This window comes from Medicago sativa, chromosome 6 (genome assembly GCF_051527215.1).
Source record: "Medicago sativa cultivar Bolivia chromosome 6, Bolivia_mono, whole genome shotgun sequence".
Taxonomy (NCBI): domain Eukaryota; kingdom Viridiplantae; phylum Streptophyta; class Magnoliopsida; order Fabales; family Fabaceae; genus Medicago; species Medicago sativa.
The window spans coordinates 37,290,399-37,298,029 of NC_140754.1; the positions used below are offsets into that span (position 1 = coordinate 37,290,399).

The 7,631-nt window shown below is 33.4% G+C and overlaps 1 long non-coding RNA gene across 1 annotated transcript; it reads left to right on the forward strand.

Moving 5' to 3' along the window:
- The first annotated feature begins 1,752 nt into the window (after positions 1-1,752).
- LOC146914923 (uncharacterized) lies at positions 1,753-4,281 on the forward strand. The gene is made up of 2 exons (XR_015014444.1): positions 1,753-1,847; positions 4,051-4,281. It is a non-coding gene; the product is annotated as an uncharacterized LOC146914923 (long non-coding RNA).
- The last annotated feature ends 3,350 nt before the right edge of the window (positions 4,282-7,631 follow it).

The following is a 7,631-nucleotide window of genomic DNA, read 5'->3' on the forward strand; positions in this document are numbered from 1 at the left end:
GTTATTGTTTATATTATGATTTTATAATAAAACTTTGGTTCGATAATCCATAATTTAATTATATGAGACTTTATGATACTGACTTACTATTTGAATCAAGCTGGAATATTTATTGGGCACTATATTTTGGGTCACAGAGTTAGTTAGTTAGTTATGTTTCTTTCACCAAAAAATACACACATTATTTCGGATTTAGATTCTCTCTATTGAAAATTTTCTCTGCATTTCCAATCTCCACTTTGATTATTTAGTTGTTGCTACTCTTAGGCATACAAATAATAATTAAATAATGTGAGTCCTGAGTTTAGAATCAAGATTTAAATTGTGTACCAAATTTTTTTGAAGTGCCCAATGGTTATACGGTTTGAAGTACACATTGTCTATATGATTATGACGTCCAATTAAAAAATTTAGGTCATAATGGTTATATGATTCTACTTTTTCCCGTAACAAAAAATAAAAATCAAAAGGCAACCATACTATTTTTTTTCAAATACCAAGGGAAAATAATATTAAAACGAAACTAGGATTCAAATACCATTCAGCATGAGTATACTTGATATTGTTTGATTTCCACTTCAACCAATTCCACGATACACTCTAATGTAAGATGCATTCTTATTAAGCCTTCAAGACTTCAAATCCTCTAAATGCGTGAATAATTTCATGTCAATTATAAAGTATCCAAACTTATTGTGAAAGATCTACCCGTGATACTTTTTTGGTATTAGGAACAATGAAGAAATCTGCAAAATACAAAAAGGAAGGATTAGGTCACCAAAATAGAGAAAATGTTAATATGACTGGTCTTTCCAAGATTATGATTGAATTTTGAAAATGTCAGTTATAGTAATGTTTTTTCTATTTTGATTAACTACTTCATCCTTATTGTATTTTGTAGATTTCTACCTTATTCCTAATGCGAAAAAATGATCATCGGATGATCTTTCACTATAGTTTTGAATATCTTATAATTGTCTTTGAAATTATCAACGCATTTAAAGGGTTTGATATCTTGAATTCTGACTATATACAGAAATCAGGTTTCATTACAGCATTTTAAAATGAAGCTCTTGGAATTGATTGAAATCAAACAATACAATATAGAGTATAATGTTGGTCAATAGTATTTGAATCTTAGACCATTTTAAAACTGGTTTATATTACAAGGTCTTTGGAATGATTGTATCTTTTATAATCGGAAGTCGAGTATATAATTGTTTCAGATTCATACTCCAGTAATGTAATGTTAGCATGGTGGTGGTTTTTGTATTATATAGGCTTTAGCCTTTTAATTGTTTCAAATTTTGTGCACTTGTTATTGGTACATGTATTACAAGAGAGGCAGCATTGGTTCTTCGTATAATGTGTTCTTTCATATGATATATAGAAATACTTGTTAGAACAAGTTGTTTAAGGAGTCTTCTTTCAATAAGCATGCAACTTGTGTGTCTTCATTCTTTCTGTTTCTTTTATTGCATCCTGCCACTGACTTTGTAGAGTGTTCAATGTATGGTAGAAATATTCTAGTTCAGCATAACTATACTAACCCAACTTATTCATAATTGTCTTCCCATAGTGGATTTGAGGCCGATAAATTGAGCTAGTATGATTTCTATATGCACGTTAGTCTTTAACTGACTCTGCGTTCTTTTTTGGGTTTGAGCTATATTATCTATATATGCTACTGTTATCATGAAAAAAATTATATATATTGCGCTTAAAAATTGGCTTAAATCATCATGTAATTGTAGCTTCCATGACTCCCGCGAGAAGCCTTACATGTGTCTTACAACGGCTCCTGCACCCTCCACACTATATAAAAGCGACTCTCAACAATCCTAAAGGTTACACTTTATCTACTCTCTTAACCCCCCCATTCTAATCTCAATACTGACTTCAACGTTGGAGTGTGTGCAGGTACAATCAAATATCATGAAGGTCTAAAAACCAACAATCTCTAAATAATATGTGTATGTAATTAAAATGTGATATGTGTAGCTTGTGAGTTCTAATTTTATTTTGTTTATCATCTAAAACTACAATATAAACTGTGAGACACTAATGAGAAGAAAAAACTCTGAAGATTGATGAGAATGATTGTTTTATGACAATTTTAGAATCGTCGCCTGCTTATGAAAAATATATTATCTTCAAGCTAGAATTTTAATGTTGTTGTGATTAATAAGTTGATGGACATGCTTATTTTAGAAATATTACCTATTAAAAGAGGTGCATCCTTTTTTGTTGAAAAATGTTGAAGTTGATACTATCATTGTATTTTGTTCCGACATTTATAGTAAATAAACAACTACAATTTAAGTTCGATCTCTTTCTATAATTGTCATCAGTGGATTTAATTTTATCGGTTTAACCTTCCGGTAGAAGAGACTGTTCAGTAGGGTCTCCCGGAAAACTCTCCGGTCTAGGTTCAACCTCCGGTACCACCTGATCCTCTGCCTCACTCTCTTGATGCTAAGGCTGCTCACACAGAGGCTCCTCATGATTCTCTTAATACATTGTAGGGTTCACTATCTGGGACGGGGCCGTCTGGGACGACGACCACTCCCACTCCAACGTCTGCCATCGCGTCCCCTTCTAATAGGAGGGCACCCAGCCTACCTCTCTGTCGGTGCACTCGCGATCATCGTCTCCTTCCCGAGTCTCGGCCTGCTTGGGTTGCCAGACATATCTACACAACATAAAACAATGCAAACAAATCAATCAATTTTTCATTTAGCCTTTTTGTGAAACACCTAGAGTTCAACAAAAACATCTTGAGTTCATTGTGTCATTTCAATCTCTAAACTACGACATTACACACAAACTTACTCTAATCGACATTAACAATTCAATTTCCACCTAATTTCATCATTAAGATGCAAATAATCAAACAATTTTTCATTAAGACATTTTATCAAACACCTAGAGTTCAACAAAAACACCTTGAGTTGATTGTGTCATTTCAATCTCTAAAATACCACATTACACTCAACTTTACTCTAATCAACATTAACAATTCAATTTCCAACTAATTTCATCATTAAGATGCAAATAATCAAACAATTTTTCATTAAGACATTTTATCAAACACCTAGAGTTCAACAAAAACATCTTGAGTTCATTGTGTCATTTCAATCTCTAAACTACCACATTACACTCAAACTTACTCTAATCAACATTAACAATTCAGTTTCCAACTAATTTCATCATTAAGATGCAAATAATCAAACAATTTTTCATTAAGACATTTTATCAAACACTTAGAGTTCAACATAGATATTATGAGTTCATTGTGTCATTGTGTCATTTCAAATTCGATTTTCTTTTGCTTTGAAACACAATTGGAGAAATGGTTGCTGTTATGATGTAAAACATAGCGCACCATGAGTCAAGTCACGCTAGATAACGAGCGTGAGTTAACTCACGTTGGGGTTATTTGAGGAAGTTTGAGGTGAGAATAAGCAAAATGGTTTGTGAGAAGAGCAATTTTCAAGTACAATCTAGTGATTGAGTTCAAAATCTCACCTTGCCCCATTTAGTGATCGAGAAACGAATTTGCGGGCCGGCCCGCCGAACAATAAACTTTTATTTGAGAGAATAAAAATCATTTTCTTAATAAATTTTTAAAATTTTAATTTTAAAAAAAAAATATGTTTCTTTTATCATAAAAAAATTATAAAACAATAGACATCAAATAAATTTGTGGTAAAAACAAGATAATTAACAAATTGGTGACGAACTTGGTGACGACTTGGTACCACATGCATATTAGAGTCGTGTCTAGGCGCATTGCATAACTTGACATGAGTCATACTTGCTTATGTGCTTGGCGAATAATTGCATTGGTGAATTGTATACTTGGTGAAATTTGGTGAATATGTGTGGATGTGAACGTGTGCTTGTGAAATGAGTATACTTCCATGCTTGATGATTAATAATGTTGTCGAATTGCTTTATCATTTGAATTTAAATTATGTTGTTTATTTTCAATTGATTATATTTAATTATGAATTGTGAACTAACCTCCAGTGGTCGTTTCGTTGACAGCCTACCTTATTCCTATGGTTGGGTAGGTGGCGTGCCGGAGTAGTTTGCGTTAGCTTGATGAGTCGTTGAGGATAGCGGAAGCTTTCACCTTTATATGTTTTGGAGTTTAGTCGTGTCGGGCTCTGACTAGGAAATCGAGTCTTACTTTTGTCGTTGATTTATGTTGAGATTATTATCTGACTGTTGACATATTATTTATGTTTTGAGCCTTGTTATGGCCTTTGAGATTTATTATTAGATGTACTTGCGAATGACTGTATGTCATTGAGATTTTATAAGTTGATTATTGAGATTATTCAGCTGGGATGTTCTTAAAACTGAACCTTTGCATGTATTGAAACGATTGATGACGTGACGTCTAAACCTTCTTTTGGATATTTATTATTTAAATCGCATAATTATTGCATACGGTTTAGGGCGTTACAATTTGAATGAGCTTTTTCATAATTTGAGAAAAGTTGGGTCTTAAGTGTAAAAATCCTTTACAAGGTCAACCAGATAAATTAATTTGGAAGCATGATACAACTGATGTCTTGTCCTTGAAAGATACTTATAAATTTAAGAAACATCATTTTCCAAAGATTAGTTGTCTCTAGATCCGTCTTGTCTGTCCACTCAAGAAAATTTAGCTTATATAGGATGATATGTTCCTTATTTGACTTCTCTTTGCTCTCAAACTATGGAAAGGGTTTATTACCCTATTGAACACATTTAAGTTTAGGTCTTACCTTCTTCAACACATATTTCACATATTTTTCTCTTTCTCCATTTTTTTCCTTGGCGAGCATCTCCGTTCTGCAGCAGTGATGTTAGTTATACACTAGAAGCTTCTCTCAAATTAACATGATAAAATGAAAAAGCTTAAAAAGCTCATAACTAAAAGGGTAAAAAGACAAGAAATGTGAGTTCAGATCAATAGTAACAACAAAGATAGTAGAGAAGGCTTAGACTTGGACGTTACCTGAAGCCTCTTTTAGATCAGCTAGATTGATAGCCTCATTAGCCACATTTCGGTGTGAGGAAACTCAAATTTCAGATTCTTTACCATCAACGTCAACTCTTGTCTGCATACCTGTCAGTTCTCCTCAGAAAGATTTTTCTGCAGGCTTTCCTCATCTTCGTTTGAACCCTGTGTGGTACCTGATATCAAGTTCATATCTAAGGCAACTGGTGATAATTCTAGTCTTAGTTTATTTGAGATATCTTGACAGAAAACATTCCCAAATTTCAGCCTGAAATTGCTAGGATCGTCAACCATGCTACCTTCGGCAACAAGCTGCATGTGATCAACCTGAGACAATCGCCTTTTCTTATTATAAGCTGCCAAATCCATCAATTCAATCTGCCAAATCCAGCGATTCGATTAAGTAGAGAATATGTTTTCTAGCTAATTTGATCTATAAAAAAAGTGAAGATATGTGTTGAGAGACTAAAGAATTAATTTTTTTAAAAGAAATAAAAATAAAAATCAGATCTGAGAAATATATATTCTTATATCATTAAAAGTAAAATTCATTGTTCTAACATAAATGATCTATAATGAGGAAATATTAAGATATGGGTATTGATAAATATGATAAAAAATGAACGCAAATCAACTTGAGAATTTGGTATTGATGATATACCTTTGGTACTTCGTCGATTTGATTTTCGAGAGAGATGATTGTTTTCATAAGATCATCGTCATCTTCATCTTCACATTCACCTATTGTTATCAAACCTAGACCAATTGGATCATACATTGAGAACATATTCAAGATATTTAAGATTATTAAACTATCAGATCTAAAATTATATTAGACAGTGCTGAATTGATCAAATGAAGTTCGATGAATCACATAAGAGATGATTGATGTATCCAAAGAGGTAGTGAAATTTTACAAAAAATATTCGTAATCAAAGATACACATGACACTACAAAGGAAAAAAATGATATGAAGATATAAAAAACAAAGACGGAGGGAACACGGCGGAAACAAAGAAAAAACACAATGGAGAAGTATAAGATGGAATGAAGAGGCGACCGCTTTTATATAAAACAAGTAACGGGAGACGAGATATAGATTTAGGGTTAAGATGTGGGCTTGGGCCTAGGTAAGTTTCAAGCAATAGGTAGACACAAGCAAAAATTTCTCTATAGGCTTCCTTATTTTCTCCTAGCAACCCCTAAAAGAACAAAATACCTCCTGCAACAACTAGCTTATATTTTGTACACAACCATATTTAATTGTTGTTCCTACAACGCCTATTATGTACCGCTGACTCCAATGGCAGTTAACTACTGTTGAGCACTGTTAGGCATCACAATCACTTATTTTTGGTAACCACGGCCAAAAAAGGTATGTCTAAACACCTCTAACACAAAAACACAATTCCAGAAGTAGTACAACAAATCCAATAACAATACAATATAACAAATAACTTAACACTTCATAACTTGACATCAAATCTATACGTACTATTTAGACACTTGCAATTGGAACAATCACAAAGATGAAGCATACTATCAACCATCGGAAAAATCATGGATGCTACATCCTCATCATACTGAAGAATTTTAGGATGATAAACAATTTTCCAGAGGTCTTTATTTGCATCCGCCTTCAGATTTACGCATGGTACATGTACAAATACAAGAGACGCGGTTTGATTTTCATCAAGTTGGATAGGGTATTTGTTAAGTTGGGTCTTCAACTCATCCAACTTGTCGATGGGGGTTAAAAAAACCTTAACCATCCTTTTCAAAGCTTCGTATCAGACATGAGCTTCAACTTTCCCATCCTAAGACACGATTCACTTGATAGAAGTAGATACAAGAGAAAACATCGTAATAAAAGAAAACATACGATAAAATGCATGTACTTAACTGAAGAAATATATTTATATAAAACGTGGTGAATGCAGTTTTGTCCAAATAAATTGTTAGTGTTACACAATCCATAAGAACATTCAAATACAATTCTTCACATCCCGAAGAGCTTATCGTTAGGAAAAAAGAGAGTCCTCTGAAGACAAGACCACCTTTTAGAAATTAATCTATTTTGGGACTAATCTCTTTGTTTGAGCCTACCTCTGTTGACGAAACACAATTAGATGATGGATGGATTGTAGCTATGCAAGAAAATCCGAACTAGTTTCATAGAAATGATGTCAAGGATCTGGTTGTCAAGCCACCTTACAAAATGGGCTTTCAGAAAGAAGCTTAATGAGCAAGGTGAGCAACAAATAGATCAAATATCTGAGAGGACCACCTGGTATCAACCACACAGTGCAACCTGGTACCAGGCCATTGCCCAAGACCCACTGCAAACGGACATCAGAGAAGTAAATGATCAGAGGATTCTGCTGAATTCATAGGATACAAACAGAGACTATCACGCTCCCATGGGCATGAAAATGGCTGATTCATTCTTTGTCTGTTTCTGCATTCTTTGTCTCGATTTGTCTGTGTAATCATTTTTTTTATTTTTTTTATGAGTATCTGATAACAATTTATTGTTTTCATCGTGTGCCTTATGAGGTTAAGAGGTTACTGCCAAGCTGCGTGAGTACTTGTATTACATGGTTCTCATGTAGTTTTG